This window comes from Brienomyrus brachyistius, chromosome 16 (assembly GCF_023856365.1).
Source record: "Brienomyrus brachyistius isolate T26 chromosome 16, BBRACH_0.4, whole genome shotgun sequence".
NCBI lineage: Eukaryota > Metazoa > Chordata > Actinopteri > Osteoglossiformes > Mormyridae > Brienomyrus > Brienomyrus brachyistius.
Window position 1 is genome coordinate 5,125,781 of NC_064548.1, and position 26,074 is coordinate 5,151,854.

At 45.1% G+C, this 26,074-nt stretch overlaps 22 non-coding genes across 22 annotated transcripts; all 22 read left to right on the top strand.

The window, feature by feature from the left end:
* The first annotated feature begins 197 nt into the window (after window positions 1-197).
* Window positions 198-279, top strand: trnar-acg (transfer RNA arginine (anticodon ACG)). The gene has a single exon. It is a non-coding gene; the product is annotated as a tRNA-Arg (tRNA).
* A 1,154-nt stretch (window positions 280-1,433) lies between these two features.
* On the top strand, window positions 1,434-1,515 carry trnal-aag (transfer RNA leucine (anticodon AAG)). The gene has a single exon. It is a non-coding gene; the product is annotated as a tRNA-Leu (tRNA).
* A 227-nt stretch (window positions 1,516-1,742) lies between these two features.
* On the top strand, window positions 1,743-1,824 carry trnal-aag (transfer RNA leucine (anticodon AAG)). The gene has a single exon. It is a non-coding gene; the product is annotated as a tRNA-Leu (tRNA).
* A 226-nt stretch (window positions 1,825-2,050) lies between these two features.
* On the top strand, window positions 2,051-2,132 carry trnal-uag (transfer RNA leucine (anticodon UAG)). The gene has a single exon. It is a non-coding gene; the product is annotated as a tRNA-Leu (tRNA).
* A 226-nt stretch (window positions 2,133-2,358) lies between these two features.
* On the top strand, window positions 2,359-2,440 carry trnal-uag (transfer RNA leucine (anticodon UAG)). Its single transcript has one exon. It is a non-coding gene; the product is annotated as a tRNA-Leu (tRNA).
* Window positions 2,441-5,137: 2,697 nt separating this feature from the next.
* On the top strand, window positions 5,138-5,219 carry trnal-uag (transfer RNA leucine (anticodon UAG)). Its single transcript has one exon. It is a non-coding gene; the product is annotated as a tRNA-Leu (tRNA).
* A 227-nt stretch (window positions 5,220-5,446) lies between these two features.
* trnal-aag (transfer RNA leucine (anticodon AAG)) lies at window positions 5,447-5,528 on the top strand. The gene has a single exon. It is a non-coding gene; the product is annotated as a tRNA-Leu (tRNA).
* Window positions 5,529-6,064: 536 nt separating this feature from the next.
* On the top strand, window positions 6,065-6,146 carry trnal-aag (transfer RNA leucine (anticodon AAG)). Its single transcript has one exon. It is a non-coding gene; the product is annotated as a tRNA-Leu (tRNA).
* A 535-nt stretch (window positions 6,147-6,681) lies between these two features.
* trnal-uag (transfer RNA leucine (anticodon UAG)) lies at window positions 6,682-6,763 on the top strand. Its single transcript has one exon. It is a non-coding gene; the product is annotated as a tRNA-Leu (tRNA).
* Window positions 6,764-6,990: 227 nt separating this feature from the next.
* Window positions 6,991-7,072, top strand: trnal-aag (transfer RNA leucine (anticodon AAG)). Its single transcript has one exon. It is a non-coding gene; the product is annotated as a tRNA-Leu (tRNA).
* Window positions 7,073-7,608: 536 nt separating this feature from the next.
* Window positions 7,609-7,690, top strand: trnal-aag (transfer RNA leucine (anticodon AAG)). Its single transcript has one exon. It is a non-coding gene; the product is annotated as a tRNA-Leu (tRNA).
* Window positions 7,691-7,917: 227 nt separating this feature from the next.
* On the top strand, window positions 7,918-7,999 carry trnal-aag (transfer RNA leucine (anticodon AAG)). The gene has a single exon. It is a non-coding gene; the product is annotated as a tRNA-Leu (tRNA).
* Window positions 8,000-8,533: 534 nt separating this feature from the next.
* Window positions 8,534-8,615, top strand: trnal-uag (transfer RNA leucine (anticodon UAG)). Its single transcript has one exon. It is a non-coding gene; the product is annotated as a tRNA-Leu (tRNA).
* A 227-nt stretch (window positions 8,616-8,842) lies between these two features.
* trnar-acg (transfer RNA arginine (anticodon ACG)) lies at window positions 8,843-8,924 on the top strand. Its single transcript has one exon. It is a non-coding gene; the product is annotated as a tRNA-Arg (tRNA).
* Window positions 8,925-9,151: 227 nt separating this feature from the next.
* Window positions 9,152-9,233, top strand: trnal-aag (transfer RNA leucine (anticodon AAG)). Its single transcript has one exon. It is a non-coding gene; the product is annotated as a tRNA-Leu (tRNA).
* A 536-nt stretch (window positions 9,234-9,769) lies between these two features.
* On the top strand, window positions 9,770-9,851 carry trnal-aag (transfer RNA leucine (anticodon AAG)). Its single transcript has one exon. It is a non-coding gene; the product is annotated as a tRNA-Leu (tRNA).
* Window positions 9,852-10,078: 227 nt separating this feature from the next.
* trnal-aag (transfer RNA leucine (anticodon AAG)) lies at window positions 10,079-10,160 on the top strand. Its single transcript has one exon. It is a non-coding gene; the product is annotated as a tRNA-Leu (tRNA).
* Window positions 10,161-11,932: 1,772 nt separating this feature from the next.
* Window positions 11,933-12,014, top strand: trnal-aag (transfer RNA leucine (anticodon AAG)). The gene has a single exon. It is a non-coding gene; the product is annotated as a tRNA-Leu (tRNA).
* A 227-nt stretch (window positions 12,015-12,241) lies between these two features.
* On the top strand, window positions 12,242-12,323 carry trnal-aag (transfer RNA leucine (anticodon AAG)). The gene has a single exon. It is a non-coding gene; the product is annotated as a tRNA-Leu (tRNA).
* A 227-nt stretch (window positions 12,324-12,550) lies between these two features.
* trnal-aag (transfer RNA leucine (anticodon AAG)) lies at window positions 12,551-12,632 on the top strand. Its single transcript has one exon. It is a non-coding gene; the product is annotated as a tRNA-Leu (tRNA).
* Window positions 12,633-12,858: 226 nt separating this feature from the next.
* trnal-uag (transfer RNA leucine (anticodon UAG)) lies at window positions 12,859-12,940 on the top strand. Its single transcript has one exon. It is a non-coding gene; the product is annotated as a tRNA-Leu (tRNA).
* A 226-nt stretch (window positions 12,941-13,166) lies between these two features.
* trnal-uag (transfer RNA leucine (anticodon UAG)) lies at window positions 13,167-13,248 on the top strand. The gene has a single exon. It is a non-coding gene; the product is annotated as a tRNA-Leu (tRNA).
* The last annotated feature ends 12,826 nt before the right edge of the window (window positions 13,249-26,074 follow it).

Genomic DNA, 26,074 nt, shown 5'->3' on the forward strand with positions numbered 1-26,074 from the left:
TATTTGTCGAGAGAAAGTTTCCTCACACTAAAAGTGCATGTGGGTGTCTAATGTGACTTTCTCTTGTGGCCGACTCATTGGAGTTCGACCGCGGTTCAACACAAATCAGCAGACAAGACCTGCCTGTTTCTCTTAGGATACTTATTGTATATAAAGCTTCTTCATATGAGCCGAACTGCAAAACAAGGTATAACATGGGTAGCGTGGCCGAGCGGTCCAAGGCGCTGGATTACGGCTCAAGTCTCTTAGGAGGCGTGAGTTCGAATCCCACCGCTGCCATGTTTAACTTCTAAGAAGCCTGGTTGTCTGTATTTGTCTAGAGAAAGTTTCCTCACACTAAAAATGCATGTGGGTGTCTAATGTGACTTTCTCTTGAGGCCGACTTATTGGAGTTCGATAACGGTTCAACACAAATCAGCATACAAGTCCTGCCTGTTTCTCTTAGGATACCTATTGTATATAATGGTTCTTCATATGAGCCGAACTGCAAAACAAGGATTAACATGGGTAGTGTGGCCGAGCGGTCCAAGGCGCTGAATTAAGGCTCCTGTCTCTTCGGAGGCATGGGTTCGAATCCCACCGCTGCCATATTTAACTTCTAAGAAGCCGGGTTGTCTGTATTTGTCGAGAGAAAGTTTCCTCACACTAAAAGTGCATGTGGGTGTCTAATGTGACTTTCTCTTGTGGCCGACTCATTGGAGTTCGACCACGGTTCAACACAAATCAGCAGACAAGACCTGCCTGTTTCTCTTAGGATACTTATTGTATATAAAGGTTCTTCATATGAGCCGAACTGCAAAATAAGGAAAAACATGGGTAATGTGGCCGAGCGGTCCAAGGCGCTGGATTAAGACTCCAGTCTCTCCGGAGGTGTGGGTTCGAATCCCACCGCTGCCATATTTAACTTCTAAGAAGCCTGCTTGTCTGTATTTGTCAAGAGGAAGTTTCCTCACACTAAAAATGCATGTGGGTGTCTAATGTGACTTTCTCTTGTGGCCGACTCATTGGAGTTCGACCACGGTTCAACACAAATCAGCAGACAAGACCTGCCTGTTTCTCTTAGGATACTTATTGTATATAAAGCTTCTTCATATGAGCCGAACTGCAAAACAAGGTATAACATGGGTAGCGTGGCGGAGCGGTCCAAGGCGCTGGATTAAGGCTCCAGTCTCTTCGGAGGCGTGGGTTCGAATCCCACCGCTGCCATATTTAACTTCTAAGAAGCCGGGTTGTCTGTATTTGTCGAGAGAAAGTTTCCTCACACTAAAAGTGCATGTGGGTGTCTAATGTGACTTTCTCTTGTGGCCGACTCATTGGAGTTCGACCGCGGTTCAACACAAATCAGCAGACAAGACCTGCCTGTTTCTCTTAGGATACTTATTGTATATAAAGCTTCTTCATATGAGCCGAACTGCAAAACAAGGTATAACATGGGTAGCGTGGCCGAGCGGTCCAAGGCGCTGGATTAAGGCTCCAGTCTCTTCGGAGGCGTGGGTTCGAATCCCACCGCTGCCATATTTAACTTCTAAGAAGCCGGGTTGTCTGTATTTGTCGAGAGAAAGTTTCCTCACACTAAAAGTGCATGTGGGTGTCTAATGTGACTTTCTCTTGTGGCCGACTCATTGGAGTTCGACCGCGGTTCAACACAAATCAGCAGACAAGACCTGCCTGTTTCTCTTAGGATACCTATTGTATATAAAGGTTCTTCATATGAGCCGAACTGCAAAATAAGGAATAACATGGGTAGTGTGGCCGAGCGGTCCAAGGCGCTGGATTAAGGCTCCAGTCTCTTCGGAGGCGTGGGTTCGAATCCCACCGCTGCCATATTTAACTTCTATGAAGCCAGGTTGTCTGTATTTGTCGAGAGAAAGTTTCCTCACACTAAAAATGCATGTGGGTGTTTAATGTGACTTTCTCTTGTTGCCGACTCTTTGGAGTTCAACCATGGTTCAACCAAATCAGCAGACAAGGCCTGCCTGTTTCTCTTAGGATACTTATTGTATATAAAGGTTCTTCATATGAGCCGAACTGCAAAATAAGGAATAACATGGGTAGTGTGGCCGAGCGGTCCAAGGCGCTGGATTTAGGCTCCAGTCTCTTCGGAGGCGTGGGTTCAAATCCCACCGCTGCCATATTTAACTTCTAAGAAGCCTGCTCATCTGCATTTGTCGAGAGAAAGTTTCCTCACACTAAAAATGCATGTGGGTGTCTAATGTGACTTTCTCTTGTTGCCGACTCATTGGAGTTCGACCACGGTTCAACCAAATCAGCAGACAAGACCTGCCTGTTTCTCTTAGGATACCTATTGTATATAAAGGTTTTTCATAAGGGCCGAACTGTAAAACAAGGAACGACATGGGTAGTGTGGCCGAGCGGTCAAAGGTGCTGGATTTAGGCTCCAGTCTCTTCGGAGGCGTGGGTTCGAATCCCACCGCTGCCATGTTTAACTTCTAAGAAGCCTGGTTGTCTGTATTTGTCTAGCGAAAGTTTCCTCACACTAAAAATGCATGTGGGTGTCTAATGTGACTTTCTCTTGAGGCCGACTTATTGGAGTTCGATAACGGTTCAACACAAATCAGCATACAAGTCCTGCCTGTTTCTCTTAGGATACCTATTGTATATAAAGCTTCTTCATATGAGCCGAACTGCCAAGTAAGGAATAACATGGGTAGTGTGGCGGAGCGGTCAAAGGCGCTGGATTAAGGCTCCAGTCTCTTCGGAGGCGTGGGTTTGAATCCCACCGCTGCCATGTGTAACTTCTAAGAAGCCTGGTTGTCTGTATTTGTCTAGAGGAAGTTTCCTCACACTAAAAATGCATGTGGGTCTCTAATGTAACTTTCTCTTGTTGCCGACTCATTGGAGTTCGACCGCGGTTCAACACAAATCAGCAGACAAGACCTGCCTGTTTCTCTTTGGATACCTATTGTATATAATGGTTCTTCATATGAGCCGAACTGCAAAACAAGGATTAACATGGGTAGTGTGGCCGAGCGGTCCAAGGCGCTGGTTTAAGACTCCAGTCTCTTCGGAGGTGTGGGTTCGAATCCCACCGCTGCCATGTTTAACTTCTAAGAAGCCTGCTTGTCTGTATTTGTCTAGAGGAAGTTTCCTCACACTAAAAATGCATGTGGGTGTCTAATGTGACTTTCTCTTGTTGCCGACTCTTTGGAGTTCGACCACGGTTCAACACAAATCAGCAGACAAGACCTGCCTGTTTCTCTTAGGATACCTATTGTATATAAAGGTTCTTCATATGAGCCGAACTGTAAAATAAGGAATAACGTGGGTAGTGTGGCCGAGCGGTCCAAGGCGCTGGATTAAGGCGCCAGTCTCTTCGGAGGCATGGGTTCGAATCCTACCGCTGCCATGTTTAACTTCTAAGAAGCCTGGTTGTCTGTATTTGTCTAGAGAAAGTTTCCTCACACTAAAAATGTATGTGGGTGTCTAATGTGACTTTCTCTTGTTGCCGACTCATTGGAGTTCGACCGCGGTTCAACACAAATCAGCAGACAAGACCTGCCTGTTTCTCTTTGGATACCTATTGTATATAATGGTTCTTCATATGAGCCGAACTGCAAAACAAGGATTAACATGGGTAGTGTGGCTGAGCGGTCCAAGGCGCTGAATTAAGGCTCCTGTCTCTTCGGAGGCATGGGTTCGAATCCCACCGCTGCCATATTTAACTTCTAAGAAGCCGGGTTGTCTGTATTTGTCGAGAGAAAGTTTCCTCACACTAAAAGTGCATGTGGGTGTCTAATGTGACTTTCTCTTGTGGCCGACTCATTGGAGTTCGACCACGGTTCAACACAAATCAGCAGACAAGACCTGCCTGTTTCTCTTAGGATACTTATTGTATATAAAGGTTCTTCATATGAGCCGAACTGCAAAATAAGGAATAACATGGGTAGTGTGGCCGAGCGGTCCAAGGCGCTGGTTTAAGACTCCAGTCTCTTCGGAGGTGTGGGTTCGAATCCCACCGCTGCCATGTTTAACTTCTAAGAAGCCTGCTTGTCTGTATTTGTCTAGAGAAAGTTTCCTCACACTAAAAATGTATGTGGGTGTCTAATGTGACTTTCTCTTGTTGCCGACTCTTTGGAGTTCGACCACGGTTCAACACAAATCAGCATACAAGACCTGCCTGTTTCTCTTTGGATACCTATTGTATATAATGGTTCTTCATATGAGCCGAACTGCAAAATAAGGAATAACGTGGGTAGTGTGGCCGAGCGGTCCAAGGCGCTGAATTAAGGCTGCAGTCTCTTCGGAGGCGGGGGTTCGAATCCCACTGCTGCCATATTTAACTTCTATGAAGCCAGGTTGTCTGTATTTGTCGAGAGAAAGTTTCCTCACACTAAAAATGCATATGGGTGTTTAATGTGACTTTCTCTTGTGGCCGACTCTTTGGAGTTCGAACACGGTTCAACCAAATCAGCAGACAAGACCTGCCTGTTTCTCTTAGGATACCTATTGTATGTAAAGGTTCTTCATATGAGCCGAACTGCAAAATAAGGAGTAACGTGGGTAGTGTGGCCGATCGGTCCAAGGCGCTGGATTAAGGCTCCAGTCTCTTCGGAGGCGTGGGTTCGAATCCCACCGCTGCCATGTTTAACTTCTAAGAAGCCTGGTTGTCTGTATTTGTCTAGAGGAAGTTTCCTCGCACTAAAAATGCATGTGGGTATTTAATGTGACTTTCTCTTGATGCCGACTCTTTGGAGTTCGACCACGGTTCAACCAAATCAGCAGACAAGACCTGCCTGTTTCTCTTTGGATACTTATTGTATATAAAGGTTCTTCATATGAGCCGAACTGCAAAATAAGGAATAACATTGGTAGTGTGACCGAGCGGTCTTAGGCGCTGGATTAAGGCTCCAGTCTCTTCGGAGGCGTGGGTTCGAATCCCACCGCTGCCATGTTTAACTTCTAAGAAGCCTGCTCATCTGCATTTGTCGAGAGAAAGTTTCCTCACACTAAAAATGCATGTGGGTGTCTAATGTGACTTTCTCTTGTTGCCGACTCATTGGAGTTCGACCACGGTTCAACACAAATCGGCAGACAAGACCTGCCTGTTTCTCTTAGGATTCCTATTGTATATAAAGGTTTTTCATAAGGGCCGAGCTATGAAATAAGAAACGACATGGGTAGTGTGGCCGAGCGGTCAAAGGCGCTGGATTTAGGCTCCAGTCTCTTCGGAGGCGTGGGTTCGAATCCCACCGCTGCCATGTTTAACTTCTAAGAAGCCTGCTTCTCTGCATTTGTCTAGAAAAAGTTGCCTCACCCTAAAAATGCATGTGGGTGTCTAATGTGACTTTCTCTTGAGGCCGACTTATTGGAGTTCGATAACGGTTCAACACAAATCAGCATACAAGACCTGCCTGTTTCTCTTAGTTTACCTATTGTATATAAAGCTTCTTCATATGAGCCGAACTGCCAAGTAAGGAATAACATGGGTAGTGTGGCCGAGCGGTCCAAGGCGCTGGATTAAGGCTCCAGTCTCTTCGGAGGCGTGGGTTCGAATCCCACCGCTGCCATGTTTAACTTCTAAGAAGCCTGGTTGTCTGTATTTGTCTAGAGGAAGTTTCCTCACACTAAAAATGCAAGTGGATCTCTAATGTGACTTTCTCTTGTTGCCGACTCATTGGAGTTCGACCGCGGTTCAACACAAATCAGCAGACAAGACCTGCCTGTTTCTCTTTGGATACCTATTGTATATAATGGTTCTTCATATGAGCCGAACTGCAAAACAAGGATTAACATGGGTAGTGTGGCCGAGCGGTCCAAGGTGCTGAATTAAGGCTCCTGTCTCCTCGGAGGCATGGATTCGAATCCCACCGCTGCCATATTTAACTTCTAAGAAGCCGGGTTGTCTGTATTTGTCGAGAGAAAGTTTCCTCACACTAAAAGTGCATGTGGGTGTCTAATGTGACTTTCTCTTGTGGCCGACTCATTGGAGTTCGACCACGGTTCAACACAAATCAGCAGACAAGACCTGCCTGTTTCTCTTAGGATACTTATTGTATATAAAGCTTCTTCATATGAGCCGAACTGCAAAACAAGGTATAACATGGGTAGCGTGGCCGAGCGGTCCAAGGCGCTGGATTAAGGCTCCAGTCTCTTCGGAGGCGTGGGTTCGAATCCCACCGCTGCCATGTTTAACTTCTAAGAAGCCTGGTTGTCTGTATTTGTCTAGAGGAAGTTTCCTCGCACTAAAAATGCATGTGGGTATTTAATGTGACTTTCTCTTGATGCCGACTCTTTGGAGTTCGACCACGGTTCAACCAAATCAGCAGACAAGACCTGCCTGTTTCTCTTTGGATACTTATTGTATATAAAGGTTCTTCATATGAGCCGAACTGCAAAATAAGGAATAACATTGGTAGTGTGACCGAGCGGTCTTAGGCGCTGGATTAAGGCTCCAGTCTCTTCGGAGGCGTGGGTTCGAATCCCACCGCTGCCATGTTTAACTTCTAAGAAGCCTGCTCATCTGCATTTGTCGAGAGAAAGTTTCCTCACACTAAAAATGCATGTGGGTGTCTAATGTGACTTTCTCTTGTTGCCGACTCATTGGAGTTCGACCACGGTTCAACACAAATCTGCAGACAAGACCTGCCTGTTTCTCTTAGGATTCCTATTGTATATAAAGGTTTTTCATAAGGGCCGAGCTATGAAATAAGAAACGACATGGGTAGTGTGGCCGAGCGGTCAAAGGCGCTGGATTTAGGCTCCAGTCTCTTCGGAGGCGTGGGTTCGAATCCCACCGCTGCCATGTTTAACTTCTAAGAAGCCTGCTTCTCTGCATTTGTCTAGAAAAAGTTGCCTCACCCTAAAAATGCATGTGGGTGTCTAATGTGACTTTCTCTTGAGGCCGACTTATTGGAGTTCGATAACGGTTCAACACAAATCAGCATACAAGACCTGCCTGTTTCTCTTAGTTTACCTATTGTATATAAAGTTTCTTCATATGAGCCGAACTGCCAAGTAAGGAATAACATGGGTAGTGTGGCCGAGCGGTCCAAGGCGCTGGATTAAGGCTCCAGTCTCTTCGGAGGCGTGGGTTCGAATCCCACCGCTGCCATGTTTAACTTCTAAGAAGCCTGGTTGTCTGTATTTGTCTAGAGGAAGTTTCCTCACACTAAAAATGCAAGTGGATCTCTAATGTGACTTTCTCTTGTTGCCGACTCATTGGAGTTCGACCGCGGTTCAACACAAATCAGCAGACAAGACCTGCCTGTTTCTCTTTGGATACCTATTGTATATAATGGTTCTTCATATGAGCCGAACTGCAAAACAAGGATTAACATGGGTAGTGTGGCCGAGCGGTCCAAGGTGCTGAATTAAGGCTCCTGTCTCTTCGGAGGCATGGATTCGAATCCCACCGCTGCCATATTTAACTTCTAAGAAGCCGGGTTGTCTGTATTTGTCGAGAGAAAGTTTCCTCACACTAAAAGTGCATGTGGGTGTCTAATGTGACTTTCTCTTGTGGCCGACTCATTGGAGTTCGACCACGGTTCAACACAAATCAGCAGACAAGACCTGCCTGTTTCTCTTAGGATACTTATTGTATATAAAGCTTCTTCATATGAGCCGAACTGCAAAACAAGGTATAACATGGGTAGCGTGGCCGAGCGGTCCAAGGCGCTGGATTAAGGCTCCAGTCTCTTCGGAGGCGTGGGTTCGAATCCCACCGCTGCCATATTTAACTTCTAAGAAGCCTGCTTGTCTGTATTTGTCTAGAGGAAGTTTCCTCACACTAAAAATGCATGTGGGTGTCTAATGTGACTTTCTCTTGTTGCCGACTCTTTGGAGTTCGACCACGGTTCAACACAAATCAGCAGACAAGACCTGCCTGTTTCTCTTAGGATACCTATTGTATATAAAGGTTCTTCATATGAGCCGAACTGCAAAATAAGGAATAACATGGGTAGTGTGGCCGAGCGGTCCAAGGCGCTGGATTAAGGCTCCAGTCTCTTCGGAGGCGTGGGTTCGAATCCCACCGCTGCCATATTTAACTTCTATGAAGCCAGGTTGTCTGTATTTGTCGAGAGAAAGTTTCCTCACACTAAAAATGCATGTGGGTGTTTAATGTGACTTTCTCTTGTTGCCGACTCTTTGGAGTTCGACCATGGTTCAACCAAATCAGCAGACAAGGCCTGCCTGTTTCTCTTAGGATACTTATTGTATATAAAGGTTCTTCATATGAGCCGAACTGCAAAATAAGGAATAACATGGGTAGTGTGGCCGAGCAGTTCAAGGCGCTGGATTTAGGCTCCAGTCTCTTCGGAGGCGTGGGTTCAAATCCCACCGCTGCCATATTTAACTTCTAAGAAGCCTGCTCATCTGCATTTGTCGAGAGAAAGTTTCCTCACACTAAAAATGCATGTGGGTGTCTAATGTGACTTTCTCTTGTTGCCGACTCATTGGAGTTCGACCACGGTTCAACCAAATCAGCAGACAAGACCTGCCTGTTTCTCTTGGGATACCTATTGTATATAAAGGTTTTTCATAAGGGCCGAACTGTAAAACAAGGAACGACATGGGTAGTGTGGCCGAGCGGTCAAAGGTGCTGGATTTAGGCTCCAGTCTCTTCGGAGGCGTGGGTTCGAATCCCACCGCTGCCATGTTTAACTTCTAAGAAGCCTGCTCCTCTGTATTTGTCTAGAGAAAGTTTCCTCACACTAAAAATGCATGTGGGTGTCTAATGTGACTTTCTCTTGTTGCCGACTCATTGGAGTTTGACCACGGTTCAACACAAATCAGCAGACAAGACCTGCATGTTTCTCTTAGGATACTTATTGTATATAAAGCTTCTTCATATGAGCCGAACTGCAAAACAAGGTATAACATGGGTAGCGTGGCCGAGCGGTCCAAGGCGCTGGATTACGGCTCAAGTCTCTTAGGAGGCGTGAGTTCGAATCCCACTGCTGCCATGTTTAACTTCTAAGAAGCCTGGTTGTCTGTATTTGTCTAGAGAAAGTTTCCTCACACTAAAAATGCATGTGGGTGTCTAATGTGACTTTCTCTTGAGGCCGACTTATTGGAGTTCGATAACGGTTCAACACAAATCATCATACAAGTCCTGCCTGTTTCTCTTAGGATACCTATTGTATATAAAGCTTCTTCATATGAGCCGAACTGCCAAGTAAGGAATAACATGGGTAGTGTGGCCGAGCGGTCCAAGGCGCTGGATTAAGGCTCCAGTCTCTTCGGAGGCGTGGGTTCGAATCCCACCGCTGCCATGTTTAACTTCTAAGAAGCCTGGTTGTCTGTATTTGTCTAGAAGAAGTTTCCTCACACTAAAAATGCATGTGGGTCTCTAATGTAACTTTCTCTTATTGCCGACTCATTGGAGTTCGACCGCGGTTCAACACAAATCAGCAGACAATACCTGCCTGTTTCTCTTTGGATACCTATTGTATATAATGGTTCTTCATATGAGCCGAACTGCAAAACAAGGATTAACATGGGTAGTGTGGCCGAGCGGTCCAAGGCGCTGAATTAAGGCTCCTGTCTCTTCGGAGGCATGGGTTCGAATCCCCCCGCTGCCTTGTTTAACTTCTAAGAAGCCGGGTTGTCTGTATTTGTCGAGAGAAAGTTTCCTCACACTAAAAGTGCATGTGGGTGTCTAATGTGACTTTCTCTTGTGGCCGCCTCATTGGAGTTCGACCACGGTTCAACACAAATCAGCAGACAAGACCTGCCTGTTTCTCTTTGGATACTTATTGTATATAAAGGTTCTTCATATGAGCCGAACTGCAAAATAAGGCATAACATGGGTAGTGTGGCCGAGCGGTCCAAGGCGCTGGATTAAGACTCCAGTCTCTTCGGAGGTGTGGGTTCGAATCCCACCGCTGCCATAATTAACTTCTAAGAAGCCTGCTTGTCTGTATTTGTCTAGAGGAAGTTTCCTCACACTAAAAATGCATGTGGGTGTCTAATGTGACTTTCTCTTGTTGCCGACTCTTTGGAGTTCGACCACGGTTCAACACAAATCAGCAGACAAGACCTGCCTGTTTCTCTTAGGATACCTATTGTATATAAAGGTTCTTCATATGAGCCGAACTGCAAAATAAGGAATAACGTGGGTAGTGTGGCCGAGCGGTCCAAGGCGCTGGATTAAGGCTCCAGTCTCTTCGGAGGCGTGGGTTCGAATCCCACCGCTGCCATGTTTAACTTCTAAGAAGCCTGGTTGTCTGTATTTGTCTAGAGAAAGTTTCCTCACGCTAAAAATGTATGTGGGTGTCTAATGTGACTTTCTCTTGTTGCCGACTCTTTGGAGTTCGACCACGGTTCAACACAAATCAGCATACAAGACCTGCCTGTTTCTCTTTGGATACCTATTGTATATAATGGTTCTTCATATGAGCCGAACTGCAAAACAAGGATTAACATGGGTAGTGTGGCCGAGCGGTCCAAGGCGCTGAATTAAGGCTCCTGTGTCTTCGGAGGCATGGGTTCGAATCCCCCCGCTGCCATGTTTAACTTCTAAGAAGCCGGGTTGTCTGTATTTGTCGAGAGAAAGTTTCCTCACACTAAAAGTGCATGTGGGTGTCTAATGTGACTTTCTCTTGTGGCCGACTCATTGGAGTTCGACCACGGTTCAACACAAATCAGCAGACAAGACCTGCCTGTTTCTCTTTGGATACTTATTGTATATAAAGGTTCTTCATATGAGCCGAACTGCAAAATAAGGAATAACATGGGTAGTGTGGCGAAGCGGTCCAAGGCGCTGGATTAAGACTCCAGTCTCTTCGGAGGTGTGGGTTCGAATCCCACCGCTGCCATATTTAACTTCTAAGAAGCCTGCTTGTCTGTATTTGTCTAGAGGAAGTTTCCTCACACTAAAAATGCATGTGGGTGTCTAATGTGACTTTCTCTTGTTGCCGACTCTTTGGAGTTCGACCACGGTTCAACACAAATCAGCAGACAAGACCTGCCTGTTTCTCTTAGGATACCTATTGTATATAAAGGTTCTTCATATGAGCCGAACTGCAAAATAAGGAATAACGTGGGTAGTGTGGCCGAGCGGTCCAAGGCGCTGGGTTAAGGCTCCAGTCTCTTCGGAGGCGTGGGTTCGAATCCCACCGCTGCCATGTTTAACTTCTAAGAAGCCTGGTTGTCTGTATTTGTCTAGAGAAAGTTTCCTCACACTAAAAATGTATGTGGGTGTCTAATGTGACTTTCTCTTGTTGCCGACTCTTTGGAGTTCGACCACGGTTCAACACAAATCAGCATACAAGACCTGCCTGTTTCTCTTTGGATACCTATTGTATATAATGGTTCTTCATATGAGCCGAACTGCAAAATAAGGAATAACGTGGGTAGTGTGGCCGAGCGGTCCAAGGCGCTGAATTAAGGCTGCAGTCTCTTCGGAGGCGTGGGTTCGAATCCCACCGCTGCCATATTTAACTTCTATGAAGCCAGGTTGTCTGTATTTGTCTAGAGAAAGTTTCCTCACACTAAAAATGCATGTGGGTGTCTAATGTGACTTTCTCTTGAGGCCGACTTATTGGAGTTCGATAACGGTTCAACACAAATCAGCATACAAGTCCTGCCTGTTTCTCTTAGGATACCTATTGTATATAATGGTTCTTCATATGAGCCGAACTGCAAAACAAGGATTAACATGGGTAGTGTGGCCGAGCGGTCCAAGGCGCTGAATTAAGGCTCCTGTCTCTTCGGAGGCATGGGTTCGAATCCCACAGCTGCCATATTTAACTTCTAAGAAGCCGGGTTGTCTGTATTTGTCGAGAGAAAGTTTCCTCACACTAAAAGTGCATGTGGGTGTCTAATGTGACTTTCTCTTGTGGCCGACTCATTGGAGTTCGACCACGGTTCAACACAAATCAGCAGACAAGACCTGCCTGTTTCTCTTAGGATACTTATTGTATATAAAGGTTCTTCATATGAGCCGAACTGCAAAATAAGAATTAACATGGGTAGTGTGGCCGAGCGGTCCAAGGCGCTGGATTAAGACTCCAGTCTCTCCGGAGGTGTGGGTTCGAATCCCACCGCTGCCATATTTAACTTCTAAGAAGCCTGCTTGTCTGTATTTGTCTCGAGGAAGTTTCCTCACACTAAAAATGCATGTGGGTGTCTAATGTGACTTTCTCTTGTGGCCGACTCATTGGAGTTCGACCACGGTTCAACACAAATCAGCAGACAAGACCTGCCTGTTTCTCTTAGGATACTTATTGTATATAAAGCTTCTTCATATGAGCCGAACTGCAAAACAAGGTATAACATGGGTAGCGTGGCCGAGCGGTCCAAGGCGCTGGATTAAGGCTCCAGTCTCTTCGGAGGCGTGGGTTCGAATCCCACCGCTGCCATATTTAACTTCTAAGAAGCCTGCTTGTCTGTATTTGTCTAGAGGAAGTTTCCTCACACTAAAAATGCATGTGGGTGTCTAATGTGACTTTCTCTTGTTGCCGACTCTTTGGAGTTCGACCACGGTTCAACACAAATCAGCAGACAAGACCTGCCTGTTTCTCTTAGGATACCTATTGTATATAAAGGTTCTTCATATGAGCCGAACTGCAAAATAAGGAATAACATGGGTAGTGTGGCCGAGCGGTCCAAGGCGCTGGATTAAGGCTCCAGTCTCTTCGGAGGCGTGGGTTCGAATCCCACCGCTGCCATATTTAACTTCTATGAAGCCAGGTTGTCTGTATTTGTCGAGAGAAAGTTTCCTCACACTAAAAATGCATGTGGGTGTTTAATGTGACTTTCTCTTGTTGCCGACTCTTTGGAGTTCGACCATGGTTCAACCAAATCAGCAGACAAGGCCTGCCTGTTTCTCTTAGGATACTTATTGTATATAAAGGTTCTTCATATGAGCCGAACTGCAAAATAAGGAATAACATGGGTAGTGTGGCCGAGCGGTCCAAGGCGCTGGATTTAGGCTCCAGTCTCTTCGGAGGCGTGGGTTCAAATCCCACCGCTGCCATATTTAACTTCTAAGAAGCCTGCTCATCTGCATTTGTCGAGAGAAAGTTTCCTCACACTAAAAATGCATGTGGGTGTCTAATGTGACTTTCTCTTGTTGCCGACTCATTGGAGTTCGACCACGGTTCAACCAAATCAGCAGACAAGACCTGCCTGTTTCTCTTAGGATACCTATTGTATATAAAGGTTTTTCATAAGGGCCGAACTGTAAAACAAGGAACGGCATGGGTAGTGTGGCCGAGCGGTCAAAGGTGCTGGATTTAGGCTCCAGTCTCTTCGGAGGCGTGGGTTCGAATCCCACCGCTGCCATGTTTAACTTCTAAGAAGCCTGCTCCTCTGTATTTGTCTAGAGGAAGTTTCCTCACACTAAAAATGCATGTGGGTGTCTAATGTGACTTTCTCTTGTTGCCGACTCTTTGGAGTTCGACCACGGTTCAACACAAATCAGCAGACAAGACCTGCCTGTTTCTCTTAGGATACTTATTGTATATAAAGCTTCTTCATATGAGCCGAACTGCAAAACAAGGTATAACATGGGTAGCGTGGCTGAGCGGTCCAAGGCGCTGGATTACGGCTTAAGTCTCTTAGGAGGCGTGAGTTCGAATCCCACCGCTGCCATGTTTAACTTCTAAGAAGCCTGGTTGTCTGTATTTGTCTAGCGAAAGTTTCCTCACACTAAAAATGCATGTGGGTGTCTAATGTGACTTTCTCTTGAGGCCGACTTATTGGAGTTCGATAACGGTTCAACACAAATCAGCATACAAGTCCTGCCTGTTTCTCTTAGGATACCTATTGTATATAAAGCTTCTTCATATGAGCCGAACTGCCAAGTAAGGAATAACATGGGTAGTGTGGCGGAGCGGTCCAAGGCGCTGGATTAAGGCTCCAGTCTCTTCGGAGGCGTGGGTTTGAATCCCACCGCTGCCATGTTTAACTTCTAAGAAGCCTGGTTGTCTGTATTTGTCTAGAAGAAGTTTCCTCACACTAAAAATGCATGTGGGTCTCTAATGTAACTTTCTCTTGTTGCCGACTCATTGGAGTTCGACCGCGGTTCAACACAAATCAGCAGACAAGACCTGCCTGTTTCTCTTTGGATACCTATTGTATATAATGGTTCTTCATATGAGCCGAACTGCAAAACAAGGATTAACATGGGTAGTGTGGCCGAGCGGTCCAAGGCGCTGAATTAAGGCTCCTGTCTCTTCGGAGGCATGGGTTCGAATCCCACCGCTGCCATATTTAACTTCTAAGAAGCCGGGTTTTCTGTATTTGTCGAGAGAAAGTTTCCTCACACTTAAAGTGCATGTGGGTGTCTAATGTGACTTTCTCTTGTGGCCGACTCATTGGAGTTCGACCACGGTTCAACACAAATCAGCAGACAAGACCTGCCTGTTTCTCTTAGGATACTTATTGTATATAAAGGTTCTTCATATGAGCCGAACTGCAAAATAAGGAATAACATGGGTAGTGTGGCCGAGCGGTCCAAGGCGCTGGTTTAAGACTCCAGTCTCTTCGGAGGTGTGGGTTCGAATCCCACCGCTGCCATGTTTAACTTCTAAGAAGCCTGCTTGTCTGTATTTGTCTAGAGGAAGTTTCCTCACACTAAAAATGCATGTGGGTGTCTAATGTGACTTTCTCTTGTTGCCGACTCTTTGGAGTTCGACCACGGTTCAACACAAATCAGCAGACAAGACCTGCCTGTTTCTCTTAGGATACCTATTGTATATAAAGGTTCTTCATATGAGCCGAACTTTAAAATAAGGAATAACGTGGGTAGTGTGGCCGAGCGGTCCAAGGCGCTGGATTAAGGCTCCTGTCTCTTCGGAGGCGTGGGTTCGAATCCCACCGCTGCCATGTTTAAGTTCTAAGAAGCCAGGTTGTCTGTATTTGTCTAGAGAAAGTTTCCTCACACTAAAAATGCATGTTGGGGTCTAATGTGACTTTCTCTTGTTGCCGACTCATTGGAGTTCGACCACGGTTCAACACCAATCAGCATTCAAGACCTGCCTGTTTCTCTTAGGATACCTATTGTATATAAAGGTTCTTCATATGAGCCGAACTGCAAAATAAGGCATAACATCGGTAGTGTGACCGAGCGGTCCAAGGCGCTGGATTAAGGCTCCAGTCTCTTCGGAGATGTGGGTTCGAATCCCACCGCTGGCCTGTTTAACTTCTACGTAGCGTGGTTGTCTGTATTTATATAGAGAAAGTTTCCTCACACTAAAAATGTATGTGGGTGTCTAATGTGACTTTCTCTGGTTGCCGACTCATTGGAGTTCGACCGCGGTTCAACACAAATCAGCGTACAAGACCTGCCTGTTTCTCTTAGGATGCCTATTGTATATAAAGGTTCTTCATATGAGCCGAACTGCAAGATAAGGCATAACATGGGTAGTGTGACCAAGCGGTCCAAGGCGCTGGATTAAGGCTCCAGTGTCTTCGGAGGTGTGGGTTCGAATCCCACGACTGCCTTATTTACAACATCGTGTTCTCACTTCACCAGCAGAAGGAGAAGATGCAGTCTGCGGCAGTGCTGCAAGCTCGGGTCCGGACGATGGCGACGACTTTTAACTGAATGCTTTGTGGTTTTCTGTTTCCTTTTTTTTGATGTATGTTTCTTGTCTATTTATTTTGTTTGGTTTATTTTTATGATTTACCATCATCCCTTAGCGCCCCATCCCCTGTTTTATGTTTTTGTTGTCTGCGGGTATACTTTTTTCTTGATCATTTATTTATGAGTTTTATTGTTTTATTTCCTTTTTATCCGGTGGGCTCTGTGTCTTTTATCCCTGACGTCGCCCGCTCATTGAGTTGGGTGGCGGGTGGTGGTGCTGGCGGTTTTATCTGGTGTGGGGACGTCTCGCTTTCAGTGGTTTTGTGTGTGTTTTAGCTCCGTGCCCCGTTTTTACTGGTTTTATCGTGTCTCCTTGTGCCTGCTTTTAAAATGACTCTTTTATTGACATCCTTGAATGCCCGGGGGCTGTGCTCCTGGGCGAAGGTGCAGGCTATTTTAACAATGTGCAAAGACACTACCGTTTTATGTCTGCAGGAGACTGGGTGGGATGGGGCTTTTATTGATCGGGTGCGAGACGTATGGGTGGGCGACGTCTTCTTCTCCACCGCCTCCGTAAGGCCGGGTATCATTGGTTGGGGCGTCGCGTTGCTCTGTCGTGGCCCCCTAGTCGCGTCAGCATCACTGCTGTACTTGGACGGTGGGGGTAAGTGCCTGGCAGTCAGACTGCTTTTAGGGGGCGGCTTCGCCTGTAGTATAGTAGTCGTGCACGCGCTGACTGATGGGGCCCGTTGTGCCTCCTATTTTGACTGTCTGGCTGTGCGTGTAGCACAGTGGCCCTGTCCTCTCGTCATCGGGATTTTTATTTATTTATTTTTTTTCCCTCCACCACCCCCGCTCTGCGGAGGACTACTTTATTTCTATTTATTTATTTTTATTTATTTCCTCATGAGAGGGAGAAAGAGGGGGAAAGAAGGACGAAAACTGAGAAGAAGGGAAATAGAGAGGGAGGGAAAAGAGGAAAAAAAAACACAGATAATCTGCTTCAGTACCTGCTGATGAGAGAAAACAACCAACATCTGTACGAATCACAATGACCATGTTAAGAAGCAACAGCTGATCGAGACAGTGTGTGTCTGTGAGTACCAGTTTGTACACCTGTGTGTGTGAGCGCGCTGGTGTTCAAAAGATTTCTCCATGTAAATGTCTAGTAGTGTGTGTGGGGAGCCCCACCCCTCAGGACATGAAGCAGACACAGAGGAGACCCGGGCCCCAGACATGCAGAGGCCCCCCAGGGCATGGGAGCCCCGGAGGACCACCACAGGGAGAATAGCAGCCCTCACCCAGAAAAGGGCAGAGGAGAGCTCTGGAGGGAGGCCATCCGGCAGCCACAGTGCAGGAGCCCCAGGGGGCCTGGAGGCGAGCCCGCAGGCTCCACCAGCGGCCGGCCCCACCAGGACAGACCGGGCCCCCGGCCCAGAGATCCAAAGGTGCCCCAACCCACCAGCAAGGGCCCGACTGAGCCAGGAGGGCAAGACCCTGCCAGGCAACCGCTGAAGGTGAAACCAGCACCCACCCGAGCACCCAGTCCCAGACATCGAGAACCACCAACGCATCAGCGGCCGGGGGCCCCATCCACCAGCAGGGAGTGTGGCGGGGGGGAATAGAGTCCGAGATGTTATTTCAGGTGGAGTCTAGGACCCAACCTGACATGTGCGTATAGACCAACAGGCACACACATATACAAGCATACGTTCCCACCCTCATGCACACATAAACAAATATTTACACATTCACCCAACATTTAGACACACAGAAATGAATGCTGTACACATACTCTCACTCCCCATATATACTCTATGTGGACCCCTATTGTTTCCTCTGGCGAGGAGACCAGAAGACCACCCAGGACCCCGCAGCAGCCGAGAAGCCCAGCAGCTCAGACCCCGGCCAGACGGCCAGCTCTTCCTCTCAGCCCCCAGCTCCAAATGGCGAACAGAGAATGGGGGTGTGAAAAGACCCCATGCCCCCCTTCGCCCGCTCAAATGTGGTGTTGGTGCATGTTGTTCTAAAGTGCTTTTAAAACAGGTGAAAGGCATGGCGCTAACCACCCCCTGCCACGCAACAGCTGGTGAGATGCTGAGATGTGGGGCTTGGCACTAGAGGTAAGGCTGAATGAACAGACCGCCCTCTGGATGCCATTCTGTGTTCTCACCCCCAAGGCCCTAACAGGAATAATCCTAAAAGATGATCACTTCTAGTTTCAGAAGCACCGTCAGAATAGAATGCAATCAGTTTATTATATAAAAAAAACCCTGAGAAATCCATCCATCCATCCATTTTCCAAACCGCTTATCCTACTGGGTCGCGGGGGGCCCGTAGCCTATCCAGGAAGCAATGGGCACGAGGCAGGGAACAACACCAGGATGGGGGGCCAGCCCATCGCAGGGCACACTCACACACCATTCACTCACACACACACACCTATGGGCAATTTAGTAACTCCAATTAGCCTCAGCATGTTTTTGGACTGCGGGGGAAACCGGAGTACCCAGAGGAAACCCCACGAGGACATGGGGAGAACATGCAAACTCCACACACATGTGACCCAGGCTGAGACTCAAACCTGGGTCCCAGAGATATGAGGCAACAGTGCCAACCACTGCATCACCATGCCGACCCTGAGAAATGCTCATCAGTTTTAGTTTAAGGTCTGGATCCTGCTGCATCCTCTGTTCCAGACTGAGTTGATGATGGTCTTGCAGGGGCAGCAGATCTTCGTCAGTGCCTAGGTCCAACAACTTAGCCCAAGACCAATAATGATTTTTTGTTGATCAAACACCATCTCAAGTTTCATAAGAACTTCCCTAAGTAATGCTATGAAAAAGAAGTTTAATATATTAAAATGAAACGCATACACACACCATAATGCCCTATGATAGCCGTCATCTTAAAGTACAGTCAGCCCAGCAATGTCTAGGCAAATAAAACTGCAACAAAATCCATTTAGTTGTATGGAATACATGCTTATACCATGTGTCCCCTGGCCAGTGGATTTGTAAAAGAGGTGGGGTAACAAAACAATCTGGCCAAGATGACAGAAGCTAATGGCTTGGCAACATGCAGCATGAAAACATTTAGAGTACATGTTGGAAAGCTGTCTGGGAGACCAAGTTTGTCTACGTCAACGCTGACTACTGTTTATATGTTACATTACCTTAAATCAATAGAAACAGACCTCTGTACATCTTCATTTAGGCACTCAAGCTTTTTAGCTGACTGACAGGCCACCCACTAATGTTATACGACGGACTGATAGCTGAGAATCACTGCAATCCAAAACAACATAGTCATCGATGGCAACGGCTATTTGTTATTGATTTGTTAATTGATGGCTTCTAATTAGTTTATTTTCTTATCAAACATAGAATCGAAATTATGTGTTATTTTCCTTCATCCATCGATTTATTTTCTTCACATTAAAAAATTTCATGAGGTTAACTTATTCACTACTGGTGGTCAGTCGGCACAAAGATTTCTGGTTGACATGTATCTTTGCTTTATGGCCTCATTAAATAAAGTCCGAAAGACGTTATGAACTTGTAGCTGCCTATTTCATCTATATCAACAAAGTGTCCATGAATTCCAGCAGTGCAGTGCGGTTATACCGAATGGTTGGTTCCTCCAAACTCAACTGTGAATCTCCGTGAGTTTGCAAATGTGAGACTTAAATGGGATTTACCAATTACCAATATCACTTAGTAACCTGTGTTAGAATGCACGTCCAGTGAGCTGCATTACCAGATCATGTAAACGATTGGTAGCAAAGTTCCCCTCATGGCTGTTGAGAGAGAGAGTCTCGTGATATTTCAGGCGAGTTTGAGGTTTCAGAGCGTAACAGCCAGTTCGCACAGAGGCAGTGAGCACTCAATGAACGGAGGCTGAAGTTGTGTAAAAAACATGCATTTATTCTGAACTAACACGACAACTAACATGACAGATGTAGTATATGAATCTGTTTCTTTAGGTGGATGACAGTAGGTTGTAGAATTGATGAGCTGAGGGAATGGTAGCACTCCAGAAGGTGCGGTGTTTTGAGCGGTTGTTGGAGTGGAGCCCCTTTGAATTTCTCTCTTTGTGAAGGTTTAAGGTGAAAGGTTTTGTCTTGGGGTTGCAGTTCACTGTTGGGTAGCAGGTCTTCACCAGCAGGCTTCAGGACTGGTTTCTTTACTGGGCTTTGCGGTGGTCTGGCGATTTCTTGATGGTATTCTCATCAAGTTCATGAATAGGGATGACCAGGAATCCGACACCTGAACCAATGGCTGGCCATCTAGTTGCCGGGCAGATCAACATCAAACACACAAATACCACATTAGTAACAAACTGTGTATTTTAATAGGGGTTATATCAAAGGTCACATGACCGAACCAGAAACCAGGTCTCATTACATCCACTTGTCTGAGAAGGAGAAAGCTATTGGTTTTTATTGTTGGCATTTTATTGGATTTAAATATCCAAATGTTAGTGAGAAGAAGAAAATGTACTTGTCATGACCAGTAAAGTTCTAGAAGTGGGACAATCCTAGCAGTGATTTCTGCTGTATATTATAATGCACAAAATCAAGGAATTTCAACCGTAAGTTTCCATCACATGAAATCTTTGGATATTATGGATATATAATGTGAGACATGAATTTATAAATAGGGGAGAACCACAAATATGCCATAAAGAACCATAATATTATTAGTCAAGGGGGCCGGATCATGATCACTGATCATTCTACTCCTACTTATATCCTGAGAAGCTTGATAAATACTGTCCCTGAACTGGAACAGACTGAGAACTCCAACAGAACACCCAACACATCCCTAAAGTTACTCTCAGGCTGTGTGGCTTCCTCATAGCCATGTGACAGGCTGCCCAGGTGCTAACATCACCACTCAGCCTGTCTTTGTATGATACTGGGGGAAAATAAGCGACAGCAAGACTATGAAGCTCAAATAGCTAACAATAAGAAATCAGAAATTTGCAGAGAGTTCTCTATCGGCTAAGATTAACTTGTTGGTGTTAGATTGCTAGTGACGTACTGAATTAGCCCCATTCAGGACTACTAATGTTAGCTAACATTATAAAATCCATTTTTTTCTTAAAGCTCTATCCTAATAACATTAGCTAACATAAGCAGATACATTCCCTTGTAGTTGCTTATGTATGAGGAAGCGTATAGCTTAAAGCCCTTATCCATTTTGGTGGCAGGAGTTTTAGATGTCAACCTGCACCCATCTTTGGTAGCTTGTGAAAGCATCTCTTGAATAAAACAGCAGCATGTTCAACTTTGATCGTAGCACAGACCTGACCTGGAAGCAATGTGACCTGTTTTACAGAATAAGAAAGTCTGTTGTGCCTAAACCCCATACCCATTATATTAGAGTAGACCAGTGGTTCTCAGACTGGGGGGTGCACCCTAGGTATTGCAGGGGGGCAGACCAATAGGATAGCCTACGCTCCACTCGAACACTGCTAGCAAAAACATGGACAAGTTTGTGCACCCAGCCAAGCCTCCAGCAGAGGCTGACTCTTCATCAGCTGCAACTTCAAGCTCCAAAGCAAAGAAGAGAAATTATGATGAGTCATATCTGGCCCTTGGTTTCACAACGACAATGGTGGGTAACCAGGAGAGACCACAGTGTGTTGTGTGTCTGAAAATACTCGCTGCTGACAGTCTGAAGCCAAACAAATTAAGACATCATCTGGAGACAACAAACCCTAAGCATAAAGATAAGCCAGTTGGTTTCTTTAAAGGAAAACTCACAAACCGCCGTGCACAACAAAGCATCATTACTAAAGTTATACAGTATCTTTGCCTAAAAACGCTCAACTGGCATCATATAAAGTTGCCTACCGAGTTGCTCACTGTCAAACACCACGCACAATAGCTGAGGATTTAATATTTCCCTCCACCATCGATATGGTTGCAACTATGATTGATGAAGCAACAGCCAGCAAGTAAAAGGCAATTCTGTTATAAAACAATATGATCGCAAGCTGCATTCATGACATGTCAGAAGACATAGAGGAGCAGCTGACTGACAAGGTGCGGGACAGACGCCACTTCACGCTGCAGGTGGATGAAGCTACTGACAGTGACAGAGACTGTTTATTCATAACATACATCAGATGTATCGATGCTGAGGATTTCAAGCAGCAAATTTCAAGGATTCTGTAAGCAAATTACTGGCAGAGCCACTGCAGAATAAATGCTTAAAATCATAAACACCGACGGGGCTATGGCTATGGCTGGGAAACGGGGCGGACTGCAAGCACTCGTGAAGCGCTTCTCCCCCAATGTGCGATGGACACACTGTATGATCCACTGAGAAGCGTCGGTGTCTAAACAGCTGAGTCCCGAGCTAAACGATGTAATGACGGATGTCATCGCTACAGTAAACTGCATTAAAACACGCCCCATCAAAGCCCGGATTTTTCCTGCCCTGTGCGAGGAAATGGGCTCCAACCACACAGCTGCTTTGTTTCACAGTGAGGCTCGTTGTCTGTCACGCGGGAAAGGTTTTACCAGAATATTTGAGCTCCGAGATGAGATCAGCGCTTTCATGGAGGAAGAGGGTCACGAGCTTGCCAATAAGTTTAAAAATGACAAATTCCTCCTGAAAGTTGCATACTTGAGTAAGATGTTTCAGAAACTCAATGGGCTAAATCTACAGATGCAAGCCACCGATACACACCTTCCACATCGGGCAGATAAAATCACATCATTCACAAGAAAACTGGAGATGTGGGATCAGCGAGTTACTGAGGGAAATATAGACTCCTTTGGGAACTTGAAAACATTCATTGAGCTCAACAAACTTCAGAACACAATGATCCCATGCATGAAAGCTCACCTCTCCACTCTACAAAAACGTTTCCAGGAGCCTAAAATATTTGACTGGATCCGAGACCCCTTCAGTGGTACACTGCAGAGGAGGAACAGTTCATTGTTGTCACCTCAGATTCATCAATGAGCCTGCAGTTTAAGTCTAAAACACTGGCTGCATTTTGGATTGGAGTGGAGAAGGATTACTCAGTGCTAGGAGGGAAAGCTGTGGGCACACTCCTCCCTTTTGCTACATCCTACCTATAAGCTTTTCTGCTGTGGTCTCTATTAAGACAAAATACACATCAAAGCTGCACATTGAAAAGGAACTAAGAGTGACTGTTTCCCAGCTGCAACCCTGAATTGAGAAGATGTGCAGCACAAAGCAAGTCCACACCAGCCACGGAAAAGTGTGAGACTTGAGATGATCCCCTTTTACGTTTTCTTCTGACTGGGAGCTGGTTAATTTCCCAGCCATTCCTGTGGAGACAGCTGTTTATTCTTCTTCATAACTTCACTATGCTCTTTATTTCTCCCACAGTGATGAAATTGCACCATTTGTAATTGCATTTGTTTCGCTCGATTAGAAAACTTTATTAAATAAAGTTTGATTCTGAACCTGTGTAGATTGAATGGGGTGGGGGGGATCAATAATGTTCCTATCTGGGAAAGGGGGGCCCTGCAGAGAGAGTTTGGGATCCACTGGACTAGACAATGTTATATTAGACAATGGCATGGCTAATGATGCAGCTGTAGATCTAGACTCTAGATCTTCCTTGGGCTAAACGATAAGGTTTCAAGGGACAATAAATAAGACATTCTACTTTTAAAATGTTCAATTAAATCCAGACTGACATTTCTGAGTAAACTCATAATCTATGTGCTATATCTACTGCATCATGGGCTACAGTGTGAGATGATAATAGCCAAAATATATACAAAAATAATGAATATTGAATATATAATTGATTTTTTATTAGATAGTTTTATTATTTATCAAATTATTTATCAATAGCAAATTGAATATAAATATGAGTAACAGTGTTGTTTGGTTTGGTTTTTGGGTTGTGGGTGAGCTTCAAGTTCAGCCATGTCTTTGGCATGGAGCTGGGTAATCTCAACATTTACACGCTAAAAGATCACGTGTTCCTATTACAGTAATGTAGTTCACTGCATTCCTTAGCCGTCAAACCATCAGAAATATTCTTACAATATTCTTCTCTTACAATATCGCAACACAGTTTCTATTACACTATACATCCATTTTCTGAAACCACTTGTCTTATTTAGGGTCGCGGTGGGGGGGGAACTGACCTGTCAGTCAAAAACGTATTAGCCAATGGGGACGCGACCCTGAAAAAAAAACCCGCCCACACAAGACGTTTATGTCAGAACTATAAACAAAACAGTCGGGGAGCGAGAGCGAGGAAGCTTGCAACGTAAACAAATGAAAACATAATCAAAAGACCAATCATGTGTTTGCAAGTTATAATTTTTACTTTTGAGATGACATTTTTTTTGCTTCAGTTAGTTTTTTTCTTTAGCCTTGTTTTTGCTTGATGTCAAAAAAGTTTGCTTGATAATATTGGCACAGATTCCATATGTAAGGCGCTTTCACAGCGAAGTTACGGAACCTGGTCCCGGTTTACAAGTTCCTGGGTTGTCATGCCTTTTGTAACTCCTGGTCACTTTCATGTGTCACACCGCACAATAGAAACTAGGAACTTTAAGGTCGTTGCTTAAACTCCACACATAATTACACCGCCACGCCGAAACAACGGTGGATAAATAAGTCAATCACTTTGTTAGTTAATAATTTATTAGTTATTTGGGGGATCAATTGATCAAAACGGAACACAGTTCAGAACTTTTATTTATATTTTACTTTTACTTACGATCTGCATTGTTTATGATTCTTATTACATCTGGCCAGCAGATCGATCTTTCGTTTCCCACAGAATAATACATGATGTAACGTTATTCCGCTAATAAGCTCTGGCTAATTTCTGGGCTGGCACAGGCAATATTGGACAAAAGTGTATTGCTTATTCATCTAATTTTCCGATGCAGAGATATGGAGACACAGGGGCTCCGTAGTGTTACTATACATCTGATACACACTTATAATGTAGCAAGTGCCAAGTTCATGTCTGTTGTTTTGAACTTTTGAATCAATATTAACAAGCGCCTGAGTATTAAGTAACAAACCATTTTAAGATCCATGACCTTTTTTTATTTGTCTGTGTGTTGTTTTCTGTATTTTAACAATATAGGTAATATATTACATACGTTTCAGGAGCTTACATAAATAGAAACGATCGTTTGCTTTGAGACAACGTTAGGTTATGAAGATGCGCTGTATACATAAAATTGAATTGAATATTATGTACAGCGCTGTATTGTGTTATATCGTATTGGCATTATACGCACTTCAGAAATTTAATTGGTACAGTACTGTAATTTGAAAAGCGTTTCAGACAACTACTGTAGTTTTAAATCGTCAATAAAATGAAGTAAATAGCGACGCTGTCTGTGACACCCGCTCCGTCCGCTCCTCGTGTGTGCCACGCCCCCTAATTACCCACGTGTGATTCCCTGATTGTGCCAAGTCGCATCATGTTCTTTTCTGATTAGTTCCCTGTATTTAAGTCTCTGTTGTACACGAACCCGTTGTCTGTCATTGATGTTACCTGGTGTTTGTCAACCCATGATTCCAATTAAACCCTCGTTTTGCCCCGTTAATTCGCCTGTCTGCCTGCTTCCTGTCTGCTCGCCTGCCCGTTTGCCTAGCCAGTGATCATGAAGCGTGACACTGTCCTTATTTTAATATAATATACAAATGTGAATCAGATGGTAATCTGAGACATAATTAAGAAGCAGAAAAAAGCGGTAATAACCATCATCCGCATATAAAATGATCAATTTCTCCCAGACAAACGTGATCATTAGATGCGGTGCCCAGTGTATTCCCATTCAGCGGAATACGACTGCCTTTCGGTGATCTGGTTCGATTTTTTCTCCTTAATCAATTTGTTAAATATTCCCACAAACCAGCCACGCTGTTTATGACTGAGCCAGAAACTTTAGACTGCATTTCCTATGTGATCGGTTAAGTTGTTTCTGCGTTTTAATCGTAATGGCAGATTCCTTGTCACTCCGTGATTTCTGATGTACTAGTTGGAGATATTTTGAGCTTTAGAACGAATGAACCACAGCTTGTTAGAGAACAGGTAACTAACAATTAACAATTCATCCATATTCAATAGTCGTGCATGATTTTGGACTACGGGGAAACCGGAGAACCCGGAAGAAACACCATCCATCCATCCCATCCATCCATTTTCCAAAGCGCTTATCTTACTGGGTCGCGGGGGTCCGGAACCTATCCCGCAAGCAATGGGCACTAGGCAGGGAACAACCCAGGATGGGGGCCAGCCCATCACAGGGGACACTCACACACCATTCACTGTCACATGCATAGCTACGGGCAATTTAGCAAGTCCAATTAGCCTCTGCATGTTCTTGGACTACCGGAGAACCCGGAAGCAACACCACGATGACAGGGGGAGAATATGTAAATTCACAACTAATTATATTATTGCTAAATAATATATTCAAATGTCTCTTTTATTATTCAATTTTACGACGGGGGGACTGAGGGGCCTCTGGGCTGCAGCCCATGTAACCCCGTGCATGATGCCGTCTGTTGTTCTAAAATCAACAATATTTGAATGATGCTCATCCATCCA